Raw genomic sequence first — 16,670 nt, forward strand, 5'->3', positions numbered from 1 at the left:
CACAGTGGTGTCCTGGGTGAAAGTCCTTTGTTTGTTGTCTCCGCCTCCCTACACAGACTTTGTCAATCTTTGTACTACGTAACATGACTTCCTGAGCAGCTAATCTATCGGTATGAGACGCTGAGGGATGTGACAAAGCGTTGGTATTTGATGACCTGTGATTGAGTTTCCCTTAACAGCAGAAACTGGTCCACACTGAACTGCAAGTGGTCCAACTTGGTCTCATCTCTTCAGATTCTAAACTGATAGCTATAATCAGTCCATTTCATGAATAATATGCCCACACCCTTTAGCTCCAAGACCTGAGTATGACCACCGGATCATTTTACACAAATACACACCAAACACTAACATACATCTGATGGGCAAAGACAAAAAAAATGCATTTTGCCCGCTCAAATATCAGAGCACATTGACACGGGTCAGCGCAAACTTGTTTGGTACGAAAGAGCCGGGGCCACTGCAGCATTTGAGAGATATAAAGTGGTATCAAAGGGGAACAGAGCCGAATATCTACTTTAAAGTGGTATCAAAGGGGAACAGAGCCGAATATCTACTCTTCTCCATCTTGGTGTAAATCATGTCTTTAAGCAAAGGTCAGTGGGGAGAGGGTCGGAGGGCGCCTTTGTCTGAGAGGGAAAAGAGAAAGAAGAAAGGATTGGATGAGAGGCAGGATCATCTGGGTAGATGGAGAGAATACTTGAGTTAAATGTCAGAGACACATGGTTACTGACTATTACCGCGCCAAGATGGTCGTCTTGATCACGTGTTCAAAGTTCATGAAACGGGCGCTAAATGCAATCTATTGGTCTCTAAACTCAAATGTACCATTATTTTTGTGTTGCTCGACACGACTGCTTTGTCAGGACGACGTAACGTTAGGCTACAAAGCATTTTGTTGTATCAATATATGTCATGGATATAGTATCATTACATGTTATAGCCACATGTCACACCTACACCCGCAAACAACACTTATCTCTCAGGATCTAAAGGCTCAGCACGTAAACAAGACCTCTCCCCAGAAATTATCTAAATATCAGATGACTTTTAGTCCAAGAATGTAACTACAGCCACATATCTCACCATATTAGGTAATATGTAGTTGAGCCAAAAGGCAAAAAATGTTGTAAAAGGGAAGATTGACACCACAGCTGTAACCTTTCTTTGCAAAATAACTCAAGTGTACAAATCTGGTCTCTAACGTATCTCTTGTCGACTCTTGAATTGGTATCAACATCTGCCACTACAAGCGTAGATTAGGTTTAGGCAACAAAACCACTGAGGTTAGGTTTAGGAATTACAAATGCGACCCAACCAGCTCCTCTCCCACCCAACATAAGGGGTCCTTCTTGATATTTAACACTACGTCATTAGCTCTGATTACATGGATGTGCTTAATTTGTTTGTCCACCACAAAAAATAATCCTTATAGACTTTCCAATGGCATTCGTCCACAAACATAATCCTTATAGACTTTCCGCTGAGCGACACACAAAAATATAAAAAGGACAATTCATGTCCCTGTACACAAAACCTTATGTTGCATTTCGTGACTATATTACAACCTGCCATGAGACCAGGCTGGGAGGTGGCATGAAAAAGACCATCGAAGCACAGGGCGGGAGGGGGAAAAGGAAAATAAATGTGTGCGTGGAACAAAGGACTCCATGTCCTTGGATTAATTTAAAAAAAGACAGACGAACAAAGTTTCATCAAGTCCTATGACTCTATACAGGAAGTGAAATAATCAGAGGGCGAATTAAAAGAAGCCGCTTATAAATAATAGAAGAGAGAGAGACAGTGTAGGGCGGGAGAACCAGGCTGGCTTTCTCTGAACTACAGCAGAGACCAAACAGACAGAGACGGTGTAGTTTCAGGCCAAAATAAAAATGGGTGAAAATGATTTTTTGATCCACTGCAGTGCCCAACGGTAAGCTTGAGGCCAAAATCCATCAACGGACAGAGGGAGGAGACGAGAAATGGTGAGATGTAGAGGAAATGGACGGGAGGGAAAAACGTAAATGGAGTCTGGAGATGAATGAAGAGAATTTAGAGGTGAGGGTTAGACGGACTGAAATGAAGATGGAACCAAAAAGGGGAACTGAAGTTTTTGTAAGCGTCACCCAGCCACCAAATGTTGGAAAAAAATGATCCTAAATGAGAGAATGCAAGTGTTTTTTTTAGCAATTTAGAGTTTACAGTTTTATACATTGCCCGTCTCTTTTTTTTTTTTAAATGCTTCTAATTGGTTGTTCCGTGGCTTCGAGTGGTCACATCCAAACTTCTGAAAAGCAGAATGTAGCATAATGTGAGTTGAACCCTCATGGACTATGTGTCACCAAATTGAAAGAGTCCCTCTGGTCCAATTATCCCATTTTTTACATTTTTTGTTGTTGTAGTGTCGAAATATTTTGCCATGTGCATTAATCTGTGAGCTATGGACCCTTTGGGAATTCCCAAAACTCGACTACAAAATGTGCTCAGTGTCAAAATTGGAAACAAAATATGACATGATAGTTTTTATATTCTTAGTATAAAAAGAATGTTTTTATATTTCATAGTGCCTTTCTTTTTTACTTTGTTCTTATTCAGCAGAGCAGTGGTCTATGTGAAGCTGTTGAAGAGTTTTTAGCTAACCTAAGAAAAAAGTCATGCAGTATAATTTGTATACATCCCACGACATCAATTAATATTTTTCCCATGTAGACGCAAAGAAGGAAGATTTATTTGTCAATTAACTTCTATCGTTATTTCAACCCAAACCATGATCTTTTCCTAAAGCTAACCAAGTAGTTGCGTCACCTAACCCTAACGAAGTTGTTTTGTGAAAAGACTGTATGCATGAAACGAGCGTTGAATGTTGTGTTTTCTGGACATTCTTTGGAAATCACATATTTGGAGGGGAAGTTGGTTTTCTTCCGGATAATGTTTTTGATACATTACATACAGTATATTCCCCTTTGTGGTCTGTTTGGTCTGTTTACTTTAAGTTAAGTGTTAAGTTAAGTTCTGTCTACCTGATGTCTTGTATGGTCCTTCATTTTTGGTTAAATAAAACCCTCCTTTCGGAAATCCACCTGTGTCGATGAAGCCTGTGTCACATTTCCCATAACCATGATCTTTCCCTCACTTTACCATAGTTGGCCCATGTAGTTATTACAGGCAGCAAGTGTAAACTAGGGTTTCCAATATTAACATTTTACCAGGACATGGATTGTTTGCTATAACAATATGATATAGCAAAAAACCTGAATAATTATAGAATTTTCTTGGCCATTTCTGCAGTAATCACACTGAACTTGACGCGTTCTTTTCCGCAGTTTACCTCAACAACTCCTGTTGCATATACAACAACAGTGTAGTGATTTTGAACTGGAGCAGGTCACCAGAATGTGAGGTAGCCAGTCCCAACAAAACCAACTTTCAGCATACAGCAGCCCAGGGATTACCGGCAGAAAATAGCTATTCACTTAACCCAATAGCCTATTTTCCTCCTCTGCTTGTTTTATATGAGGCCAGTGTTCTTTGTGTGTTGTCCCTGTTCGAATAAAGAAACATCCAAACATCTGTGTTCAGCCACTTCATCAACGTTGTCTGTACTTTTGTCATTTTATAATAAGTAACCGCAATCATGTTTTTGTTCATGTTTATTCTTGTTTTTATGCTCTGCCCTGCTCAGAATAACGGCTGTGTGATGGAGGAGGATAACAGAGAGAAAGAGAGTGGTGATCAGGCATGTGAACTGAAAACAGACTAATGGGAGACCTTGTCCTCCAAGTTATCTTCTGCCGCGCATGCTGATGAGGTTTGGAGAACAATTACGCTCTGCAAAACCCTGCTATTAATCCCTCGTTGAACAGTGAAACGACTACGGTAGGTCAAAGTTCAACCACACATGTGATCTGTACACAATAATGGATGTTTAGAATGACTTTTGAGGGTAATAATCGAACCATTAACCCCCATTTTCCAAATAAATTTGCCTAGAGCAAAGATTTGTTTATAACCCTGATGATCTGACTACTAGTTTTGCTGCCCCATTAAAGATCAACCTAGTAAACCACTTTGTATAGAGAACAAAATGAAGCCTAAAGTTAGCGATGAGAGGTAGGGATGCTGGAGGAGGAGAAAAACAAGGGGAGGAAGAGTTAGAAGTAGAACAGAAAGAGCCGAAACAGCTGGTAGGGTAGAGATTTGTGAGTGGAGGAGGACAAACGTTCATTTTCACGAACCTCGCGTCCAACACGAGCTCATGCGTAGACGACGTAATGGAAGGAGCATTAACAGCATTAACAGCATTAACAGATAAGGTATGCTTTGAGGAGGAGGAGGAGGAGGAGGAGGAGGAGGAGGAGGAGGAGGAGGAAGGGGAGATCAAACGTAGATCCACAAAGAGAGGAGGGCGGTGGGGAGGGTTGAGTGGGTGAATGCATGTTTCCCATTAGTCTGTTGTCCCTGGCAACCGTATAGCCCTCTTTTCTCTCCCTTCTTTTTACTTTGTGTCTTTTGCTCACTGCAAGCCAAATGATATCTCTTTAATGCACATCCGAACGGCTTTCTTCTCCTCCCCGCTGACCCACAACTATCTCTCCCGCCCTTTCATCTCTGCCTGAGTCGAGCAGCTTGTCTCCGTAGTCTCGGGACTTTTATTCCTCCTAATGACCATTTCTTCTTCATCTCACCCCGTCCTCTCCGCCCCGTCTCTCCCGTTCTTTTCTGACAAAGTCCTCTCTCTCTTTATCTTCCCCCTGCTGGTACCATGCAATTTCCCCCGTTGTCTTTTTGTCTGAGTGGGTGTGTTGATGACATTCGGATGACCGCCAGGCAGCCAGAACCCGCGGTTACTGCCACTTAACCCACAGTGCACCACTCTAACCTGCCTGTTGACAATCTAGCAGACTGTTTTTTTATCAATTGGGGACAAAGTCACACCCAAATGCTGATTAACAAGAGTGCACATAAATTCACACAAAGACGCAACACTGCCCTCCATTTTTCTTCTAACACCCAGAGTTCACTTAAACAAAAAAATCATTTGGAAAAATCGCCTCGGGGAAAAGTCGTGAAAAGACACTTAACGTCGCCAATGGCTTCAATGGAAATGACCACTTGTAATTTGCGAATGAGTAAGCATACTCAGTCATCCCTGTGTGAATACATATAAGCTGAAATGTTCGACCATGCAACACCAACACTCAGTTCACACCAGAAGCAACACATCAGCCGCAGTGTTAAAGCGCCGTCCAGCCGTCCAAACAACAGCGGCCGTTATGAATTTCATCGGTTGTTGAACAAAATGGCTAATATCTGGAAAACAATTAGACTGTTGGATGGAGGAAAAAGAGCTGTCAATACTTTGTGGTGTCTGTTGCACATTTTCTCTGTTTTGAGAAGATGTGCTTGTCACATCCATGCTGGCTGAACAGAATTTAAACGTAGTCCGCTCATTTTCGAACATTGCAGAAGGACAGTGATGCTGAACATACAGACAAGGTTACCAAAGAGCCCGAGGGCAAAAAGCCTCTGGAGGAATTGAACATTGCTGGGTTGCTATAAAATGGATGTCTAATAAGGATACCGGACAAATTGGACAAAATCTATTCGGTCCAATCAGAGTTGCTCGTCTAAAAGTTTCTAGCGTCCGGGTTTATCTTCTCACTGAATATAAGAAGTAGCGTTTCTCCCGCTGGCCCATGACCTTCTATGGTCTATGGGGAAAAAGGGGATTTTTTTTCCTGCGCAACAGCAAAAGTTAGTTTGAGTCGAGTGTACAGGTTTGAAGTGCTGGACGACCTCAGCGCAGCGTAGAGCGAGCTCAGTACTCCAGAGAGTTTGTAACACTATTAAAGGTTATAATGCGCTCTAGTGGTAAGAAAAAAGCTGAGTAGGCAAAACTGTATCAGTGTCTAACTCACAGTGCGAGTGTGGCTATTTCCTGAAAGAAGCACGTACTGGATGCAGACCCAATATAGATCAAACCTCAATAACAATCTGTGCAAAATATTTATTTGTTCATTTTCAGCCTTGGGTAATCACTAGATTCTGATTTACTTGCTTCACTATAATAACACCTGCCCTTTTCTATATTTCACACACAGCAATGCACAACCATAAAACTAATGTATTGTCTTTAATCTATGAATCTATTGCAGGATATTAAATTAAAGCTGAACTACTTTGCTGCTTACTTATATAAAGGCATCTTATTTGGAAGCCTCCTCACTTGGGTCTCTCTTAAAATGAGATGTTTTTTTAATCGGTCCATCAGCTCTATTAACTTTATTCATTTATTTAAGAAGTTATTCCAGATGATCTGTTTTCATTAAACAGATGGCGCTCTGTGTATGATAACTGTCCTTTATCTGAGTTGTTTAGACGTCGCAAAATATGCTTTAATGGTGCATTACGAGCCCTGAATCATCCTAATGGCCCCTGGGTTCTTCCACTGGAGCGTATCTGTGGATTATAAAGCCGATGCTGATTGCGTTTGGAAACTTGGGAATAATTATCCGACACAGGGCGTGTGGATTAAACACCGGCACGGCAATGGCTACTGCACCATCTTTATACAACTACTCCCATGGTGCCATTAAAAGATCCAAAAGTACACAAACATACATTAATTAAACTACTGCACAGGTTTATCGTATAACCTCGTGAGAGAACGCATCTAAATGAGCCAAATCGCCTCGCGTCGGCCCAACGACTTCCAATAGTCCACCGCTCTACCCCCCCCTCCACGGAAAAAACTATAACTTCCCAACGCCATCAACCACCACTGCCTACTTATTTCTGCCTCATAATCATAGAATCAGCCGCCGACAGCGGGGCATGATGGTGATGGAGGGACAAAAAGAAAAACTGGAGACGGCTGAGGGATGTTTGCACGCTCGCAGCCTTTTTTGTCGGTCAAAACGGATGACTCAACAGGATAAAAAAGAAGGATTTAATTCAGCCAATGCTCCCCCTAATGTGGAGAAAGATGTAAAGTGGGAGAGAGGCAGGGAGGGGGAAGAAAAGGGATTTCATTCTGAGCCTCTTTGGTAATGTATAAGCATTTTACAACCCAACAAGAGAAAGAGAAAGGGCTGAGGAGCAAGACGGAGGATTAAAAATACAGTGCTAAAGCAAAGACGGGACGGCTGAGGAGAGGGAGGCCTCTTCCTGAACCTTTCCCGTCTATGTTTTCACTTTGAAAACGGGGTCATCTTTCTCCTGTCCTGTCATTTCCTTTGCTCTCCTATTGTCTTTTCCTGTTACTCAGCTTCTCCGCCTGCTTTCTTAAAAGGAATAAGGAGATTACCAGCATGCTCGCTCTGAATCAAACAACAATTTTCATTCCACTCGGCTTACTTCTACTGTTTCTCTGTTTCATGTCGGTCTCTCTTTTTGCTCTCTTATCGGAAAGCCAAAGTCTCAATTCAAAAGTCGCCTCAATAGCCAGGAAATTATCAACTTTCCTTTTCTCTCCATAAGCAGGAAATTCTCTCTAAATCCATTTTTAACATGATGCAGCCCCATCTCTGGTTCAATACAGAATCTATGTTCATAAACTGTAATCCTGCATCTAGAAAGTTGGATTTGAACTGAACAGAATCTGCTATCAACCCAAAGGACAAACTGGAACAACAAAACCCTCTGATGACTCGTGTGATTCGATGATGTTTGTTCTTGTGTTCGCTCCCATTGATCCAAACTGACCATCAGGAGGTTTCTATGACCCTTCCTTAATTGGTCCTGACAGTGCACTATGGCTAATCTATTTTGGACAGATCAATCTGACAGTGACAGGTGTCTGTGATTGTGTCGTACCATTTTCTATTGTAGCCAATATGAGTGTAATTAGTGCATATACAGCATATCAGTGGCAGGCTTCTTAGGCATATGAGGGTTATGGGTTACGTATGTTGGCCTACACTGGATGCAGGAGCCAAAATGGAAATTTCTTTATTGAGATAAAGTATCCTGTTAGACTGTGGTTGGTATTACTGCCCAATGTGGCCAACCGTGTAATTAAAATGTGAATAAATTGGCACCCTTTGATGGCGCCAATGTCTTTCAGTACCAGCTGTGAACAGGGAGCATGCAGCTTAAGCAGAAATAGTTTTTTAACTGGTTCTAAGTAGGTTAAGTTACTTGTTAATATTATTGTTTTACAAAACTAATAACAATTTTCATACTGGAACACAGCGCATTTTAAAGGTTCATCTTAGTAATAGAGCTCTGCAGGGATGACGTATTTTTGTAGTTAGAGTCGCCGTAAATAGAAGATGGGATTTTCCGTTTCATTTTGGATGCTGTGACTAACAATTGTTGATGATACTTACATGATTTGTTCAAGCAACATAATGTTTACAGATGACACCAATTTTCATGATTTTTCAAGCTTAAATGAAATCGGCAGAATTAGAAAGCTAACGTTAGGCTATAAACGAACTACATGAGCGCGGATATAAACAACGAGGTTGTAAAGGCGGACTAGTCGGCATTATGACGTTAAGTCGTCTCATTTAGCTGCCTGTTAGCAACCGCCTTTTTTTAAGGCTTCAAAATTCACAAGATGTGTTCTTATCGGCGTATGTTATGTCGAAGAAGAAAATGTTAAAATCCCCTAAACTTGTGTTAAACACAAATCTTAGTTCATTCAAAAAATCTTCAAGATGTGGGAACCAGAACTGAAAATAAAGCTCGATTTCACTTTTAGACTCACTAATTTTATTGCTGTGAACTGTATTCCGTTTCAAATGAATTGAGAACAAACATTTGGAGATTACATCGCGAGCAAATTCAAATTAAGCAGATCAAAAAACAAAGAGATACCTTGCTAAAATATGATCAAATATACAAAACAGTGGAAATTAAAATTGAGAGTCTCTTAATTGTCCTCCATACACACACAGATGACATATTGACATGTGGACAGGAGGGCACAACCCTGTGGTTAATGGCTGATCTGCTCCACCTCCACATTTTCCCTAAGCCGTCTGTCACCAAGACCATTTCAAAATCAATTTCATACTCTTATGCAAATTTCGGAGCTGAGCATCAATCCAGCAATCCCTCGCATGGAGCAGCAGCAGAATCCTCTATCGCTGCCATAAACAACTGGGTTTAAGACAATGATAGCGTCACACAAAAACTAATGTGGAAGTCCCCCTGGACCAAGACTGCCTCTGCTGAACTAATGCACCTCACTGACCTCTAGTATTCATGCAGATTAGCAGGAGACTTTCTTTTAACACTTAAACCAGCAGTCCTTTTAGGCTCCGAGCGAGCTGGTTGCTCACCTGAAAGCTCTGGATGTGTCCCAAAGACCACACACCAAACTAGAATTTTAAACTAAAAGAGCCAAAACACTTTTCCTGCCCAGGGGAAACTCCAAAAAAGCCCAAACTGGACCCCACTGGAGGACCAGGCAATCACTGCTGATTGCTCACACCTGCCCACTGGTGTCAACTGGCTGCAGGACCAACATCACCTTAACTGAAACAAGCAACAAAACCAAACTACCAAATCTTGTCCAAAACGTGGACAGACGTTAGCATCACCACACAGCACCAAACAACCACCTCAAACTAAGTGTTTACAGAGAGATAAAGCACAGCCAGGCTACATTTCCATTCTTGTTGATGTAGAAGTTAAATATACAAGAATGCTATACTACACTAAACTATATATCAAAAAAGAAAGCTATTAGCGTTTTTCCAAAATGTGGAACTACTTCTTCAACTAACTGCAGAGGACAAAAGTGATCAGGTGAACAGGACTTTCTTTTTCAGGCTTCACAGAAGCAAGAAAAGTATGACAATAACCTTCAGAGTCTTCAAGGAAACTGCATAGCTACCGTGTAGACACACAAACAAACACACACTATTACCCTAGAGGAGTGCCAAGCGGGCATAATGAGTATGTACTCTGCATTCAGCTGCTGGGGACTGATCAAACATGGTGGGAGAGCAGACTCTACATTTCTCCCCAAAATTGACTTAGTTTGAATCATCTCTCATAAAATGCATTTAATTAGTCTCCGCGAGTGGCTGCTAGATCTGATTTTGCTCCGAATTGATGGTATCAAGGTGACCTTTGTGCATGTTTGCTGGAAAGAACTCTTTACACACAGACACACACACACACACACACACATAATATATAGTCTGAAGCCACCTAACATGGATTCATGAAGAACCAAACAAATGGTTGGGTACAAATGGATTCCTGCAAATGACCATTAAGCCCCTTTAAATCCGAACACAGCATTCTGTGTTGTGCCAACACTAATAAAGAAAAGACACAGTTAAATGACTCTGTTTGGTTATTTGTCTTGCATGTTGTTTTTTTTATTTTTCTCATAAATCACCATAACATGGTTGCTAGCCAATTAGGGCTGCTGCCTGGGGCGGGGGTTGGCATGGAAACCCCACACGACAGGCCAAGGAGTCAGTAGGGGGCAGGATGTGGTGGGCGATCGGAATATGAATATACCGCAGCGCACAAAAAACAACAAGAAGAAAAACATAAGCAGAGTCGTAAAGCATATGGCAGCCCAACGCGGAGCGGAGTAGGTGGGACACATGGAGGAGCTCATGACTTTGGAGGTGGAACCAGAAGACAATTCCCCTCCATCGCCTTCTATAAGGACACAAGCACTCTCAGAACCAAAAGACATCGGTTTTTGTACACGTTTGTGGATCAGGGGCAAGAGCGGGTCGACCTTTAATGACAAGGTTGGTGGTTTGATCCTCGTATCATGGAACCCTATTTTCTCCCTGGACGCTTCAAAGGCAGTTTACTTATCTTAAATGCTAAGGATGGATTAAACTCAGTGGTAAATTTAATTCATGTGCAATTATTATATATATTTTTTTGTAACATTTAATTTTGGGGAGTTTAAGAAAGTATTAAGTTTTAAATTAAAGTTTCTTTTTTTTAAGTTTGAATTTGAAAATATTTTATTTATTTATTCATGTTATATATATATATAAGTCTCTGAACGAGACCCAAATCAATGTTATTATGGGATTATGGGACATTTCAGCTGTGTCAATTATTAGCTACTGTGGGCCATTGACCTGTTCTAGTCTCATCTATTTAAAGGGTTATTTGTTTTTTGTAACATTACATTTTTGGGAGTTTAAGGATTTTTTAAGTTTAAAATTAAAATGTATTTATTTATTTATTTATTTTTTAATTATTTAAATGTTTTTATGGGATTTATTTATTTATTTATTTATTTATTTATTTATTTATTTATTTATTTATTTATTTATTTATTCAATTATTTATTTATTTATTCATTTATTTATTTTTTTTTTCTCAAGTCTCTGAACGAGACCCAAATCAATGTTATTATGGGATTATGGGACATTTCAGCTGTGTCTATTATTAGCTACTGTGGGCCATTGACCTGTTCTAGTCTCATCTATTTAAAGGGTTATTTGTTTCAATGAAATACTACTGTAACCTCTGCCAGCAACCTGCCAATACCCCACTTCTTCTATTGCTGATAGAGGTCAATGAAAGCCATCAATTACTGGTTTTCCCTTTAAGCTGAGTGTTTCAAGATCCAGAGCTCCCAGTAGGAAAACAATGCACCACTGGAGTTGTTCTGGGCAGATACCAGCTGTGATTGTGTAAACACATGTACAGTACAAGTGAATGTGGAGCAGGTTTGATAATGAATGCAGAATCTTAACATCTATTATTAGAATCGCTTCTCTTAAAAAAGCCACCGCTCACTTTGAGAGATACTTGGACCTTCAAGTATATATTCTTTCTTTATCCTCCTGTAATCTTTTCATCCTGTTCAGCTGTTCTTGTTTTTCTTTCCACGGTTCATATTTTATATTTTGTGTGTTTAATTTGTCATTTCAATGGCCAATTTAACATCTGTCAATGAACAGCTTTTGAGAATCAGCCCTTTTTTATTCATTAGTGATGTGGACACATTTTATAAAAAGAAATGTTTTTATTTCTGAAACATGCAGGTCTCAAAAACAAGTACAGCGTAAAAGTGAATGTGAAGATTTCCTACAAGGATTCTGCTGAAAAAAAAGAGTGTATGTCACCGAACCTCCCATGAATAAAAAAAAGACCATTACAGCTTTTAAGAAAAGACTTTCTGTCCTTGATTTGTAAAAAGCTTTCAATGGATCTTTTGAATTCACGAAAATGTTTTTCTACACTTAAGATTTCCCTTTTAATCTCCACTTTTAGGGGCTTTGAAGGGACTCTTGTCCAAAAGCAGCGTACAATCATACCATTTGTGTAAGTAAGTAAATTAAAGTTCTGAAATACGACTTCATCTTGAACCCATCACAACATTTTTGGTCCTCAAGCAAAGCACCCTCCACTTCACCTTATCTGTTTTTGTATTCTGTCTATTTCAGCTTAATTGGTAGCCACCTCACATCTGTTTTGTTTTTTTATGAGGTAGTTTGTTAAAGATGTTAATGGTGTTGCAACAATGTAAAGACAAACTTCAGTTGACCCAACGTAGAAAACAGACAAAAGAGCACAGCACCTTCTTTGTGGTTCAGTAGAAAACTTGCTTAGTTGCGTTTTTGATTTGTTACAATTTTGCAGTAATTTTAAGCCAATCTTTGTTGTTTTTATACAAAACAAAACCAAGAAGCTTCATTTCCTAATCCAAATAAAGTCAAGCATTGTCTTTAGTTCCTCAAACTTTTCAAAACTGCAACCATTATCGTAAACAAATTACGTTTCCCTCAAAACAAAATGGAGAATGCATTTAAGTGGTATCGAAGCTATATTTTTATTGGGCTTCTTTCTTTGTTTTCTTCTTTATATAAGAGTTGTAAAAGTGCCAGTTTGTACTTTTAGGACTTTTTTTTAGGATTTTTTGTTCCTGCACTCAACCAGTGACTCAACAACATGGGTGAAAGACTCACCTGACATCTGGATAACTAAAAAGCTTTTCAGCTGAGAAATGTCGTACAGAGAAAAGTAGTTTTCAAAGAAGCTTTCAGTCAAATATTTGAAACGATTTTACATTTAACAAATGAAAACTGATCATTCACCTCAAACATTTTGTAGCAGCACAAGGCCTCTCAATACTGTTTCTCCAGGTGCAGAAGGGTGCTCTTTCTAATGCTCATAGCTCCTGATAATTCAAACTACATTAAATCATCTGACTGGAAGTTACATTACATTACAGTCATTTAGCAGACGCTTTTATCCAAAGCGACTTACAGTCAGTAGTATGTTACATATCATTCACCCATTCACACACTGATGACAGGCTACCATGCAAGGTGCCACCATCAGTCCTAACATTCATCATCCAGCAAGCCTTCAGGAGCAACTTGGGGTTAAGTGTCTTGCCCAAGGACACATCGACTGCCGAAGCCGGGTATCGAACCACCGACCCTCTGATTGGAGAAGTACCTTGCTCTCCACTACGCCACAGCCAGTTCACATTTTATACAACGAGTAGATTGCTGATGTCAGAGTAAGGAGCACCTCAGTCAGTTATGACACAGGAAGTAAACATCACCCATAAAATCAACTACTTGCAGACAAAGATTACAATTATTGCAGACTACATCCGTCCATAAATAGAGTATGAGGCGACAGCTAGCAGCTGGTTGGCTTAGCTTAGCACAAAGAAGGGAAACAGGAAGAAACGGTGACAAAAAGCCATCGACCAGCTCCTCTAAAACTCACTAATTAACACATTTAATATCAAGAAATGTTTTGTGTAAAAAGGGTAATTCACAGTGTTTAAATAATAATTCAAGGCGGCTAATGTGTCAGACTGCGGTTGCTCGGCAACGGCTTCCCGTCAAGAAATAGTGTGACATTTGAATTAGCTTTGAAAGTGCTGGTAGCCGATTTTTTTGAGGGCCTGATAGAGCCGCGCTGGCTGTTTCTCCCTGTTCCCAGCCTTTGTAATGAGATAAGCTCAGCGGCTGCTGGCTTCAGCTTCAAATTTATCGCTCAGATAGTAGAGTGCATAATTTTCTCATTGAACTCTCCGGCAGAATGCTAATAAGCATATACCGTATTTCTGAAGCCTAAATCGTCCACCATGCCTTTTGTTGCACACATTCAGCCCCCTCTGCCTGCCTGCACAGCCTTTTGTGAGGGGCAGAATAAATCCGTGGCTTCTGAGATTAAAACACAATACTAATTGTTTCTTTCTCCTGCTCATGTGTACATCCACGTGGACCATAAATACACACATACACACTCACACAACAATCAACCCGGGCCTCACTTCCACGTGGGTTGTTTTCACGCATTCATGATTTACATAATACTGATGGTTCGCTGATTGGCCACAGTGCCCCCCCTCTTTCCCCGTCTGTCTGATCACTCATCTGGATGACCTGCACTTAATGGGGGTTGGCTCAACCAATGATACGCTTCGCCACTCGTAAACGGCGCGCCCGCACCCGTTATCCAATCGGTGACATATGGAAGATGTGATCCAATCGTTACAGCCGCCATCGCTCATCATGAGGGAGCTGTGGCACTAAAGGCAGAGCTCAGTACTTATGAGGGCACAGTGTGCTTAATCAGCCCGCCGCTGCAGGGCGTTTAGTATTTCAACCTTCTTCATGCTTTTTCAAATTCACTGCGAGATAACCACTTTCCTCTCTCACACACACACAAACACACAAACACACCGACGTTTTACTGGATTTCAAACCAGCAGATTAGTCGATAAAAGCTTCAGTTACGCTCTCTTAAATGTATTTATTTACTCGGGGTAATATCGAGAAATGAATAGACTGCCTGTTATTTCAGCTTAGCGATGCTGCCTGAAGATTCATTCCAGCACTGCAATGAATTCCCATGTTTTGAACATTGGTTGCTGTGGCAACTCATGCGGTAACCAGGCAGCTATTTAGACATAATTATCCAATATTCATTCCAGCATAATTGCACTCTGCACGATTGCACTATAATATTGTTTACAATGTTAAGGGTCTGACTTATAGACATTGTAGGTCCTATATATATATATATATATATATATATATATATATATATATATATATATATATATATATTGTTCCTAGCTGTATTACTCTTTCTGCATATGTACAATGCAAGAAAAACATAGTCAAATTCCTGGTATGTTTACTCATAACTGTCCTGTAAAGCTGATTCTAAATTATCCAGTTTTCCTTTGTTTAATTATTGCTACCCTAGTTTAAGAAAATGTTTCCTTTAGTGCAGTTGTGTCAATAACCATTACATAAAAGCCATTACACCCCAAAGGGAGTCGTTTTTGTGTTTGTTTGTTAGGGGTTGGGGGGGATTCATTGCTTCCAACAGCTGTTATTTGCCGCACCATTTTTACCCATAACCACAAGGAACGGAGCCTCGTTGGGGGTTGATTGTTGAAACCAGACTGATGGCTTAGCCCCGTATTCTTTGGAGAGGTCTTAAAATGAATCGCTCCATCTCAAGTTACCTTGAGAGCTTTTGACCCACGGTGTTCTCTGGGCTTTGATACTTTTCTTTTTAACATGTAATATCCCAGATACACTCTCTGAAGGACAGCCAAGACTGACACTTCTGCAGTTGTAAAAAATGAAGGCCCAGTTTATAGCCTTGCAGAGTCGACTTCGGTCTCAAACTCCTTCTGCAGATGTACCCCATTTTATATATATATATAAAGGGGATTTCATACGGCTCTAGCGATGGAGAGAAGTTTAATTTAACCTCTCTTGGCATTCAACGCCAGAAAGATTCAATTTCCCCCTTCAAGCTTTGTTCATAAATAAATGTTCTTGATACTTTATACTCAGATAGCAACTTTAATATCACCCTGGACACCGACTCCAATTTTACACGCGAGTCAGTGAAGTGGATTTGGATGGGCTTTTGGGAATTGACAGAAAAGTTTTGTGGGGGCGGTGAAATTGGAGCCGCGCTATCACCAATGGCCTTAATCCACTAGTCCTCTTAGGACGGCCACGTAACGGACAGATAGGAGCTCATGGTGGATTCACTGACATGTATTAGGAAACAGAGAGAACATCCTCCGGGCACCTCATGGAACAGATACACAGCTCTGTACCTGAAGAGCTTTTTCTACGTATACCTACGCCTGGTTTTCTGTCTCCTTCTTTACAAATGAATTGATTCACGCGAGACTTCAAGCCACATGACTGAACTGCATTAACCCTACAGTTTAATTCTGCTTGGAAGTTAATTACGCTTCGTTCCTGGATTCATTTGACTTGTCTCGGTCACCTGCATAATTCATGCTTGTTCTTTTTGTTTCAAAGTTGTACTTTAAATTGTTGCTGTACTTCTGCAGTCACTACAGCTGGAAAGAACTCGGCATATTGTTTACAATTACATTTTATGTAATATTATTATTATTATTGTGCGTTCCTTTTACTCTCCCTTTGTTTTGTGCTGGTTTACTTGCTGCATTGTTTCAATTGTCTGTGGTCATGAGCTGTGTTGTGTTGATAGTTTGTGTTTTTTGAGAAGGTGATTTGTTTGCAGTGTAGCAAAAGGTTAAACACCGGTTGAGTTGATGTTAGTACCAACAGTCATTTACCTTTCATCTGTGCTGGGTGAGAGCGGCGTTTTAAACGTGACTTGATTTTTCATTAAGTGGTACTATTGTGTCCTGAAAATGAGCTTCATATAGTAAATGGTCATACAGTAACTCCCGCTTAATA

At 40.3% G+C, this 16,670-nt stretch overlaps 1 long non-coding RNA gene across 1 annotated transcript in view; it reads right to left on the bottom strand.

The window, feature by feature from the left end:
* The window catches only part of LOC129096418 (uncharacterized), a 52,276-nt gene extending 42,925 nt beyond the window's left edge, over positions 1 to 9,351 (bottom strand). Inside the window, exon 1 of the long non-coding RNA XR_008531424.1 lies at positions 9,291 to 9,351. This is a non-coding gene — a long non-coding RNA (uncharacterized LOC129096418). The remainder of the gene's footprint in view (positions 1 to 9,290) is intronic.
* Between the last annotated feature and the right edge of the window lie 7,319 nt (positions 9,352 to 16,670).

Source organism: Anoplopoma fimbria, chromosome 9, assembly GCF_027596085.1.
Source record: "Anoplopoma fimbria isolate UVic2021 breed Golden Eagle Sablefish chromosome 9, Afim_UVic_2022, whole genome shotgun sequence".
In the NCBI taxonomy this organism is placed as follows: domain Eukaryota; kingdom Metazoa; phylum Chordata; class Actinopteri; order Perciformes; family Anoplopomatidae; genus Anoplopoma; species Anoplopoma fimbria.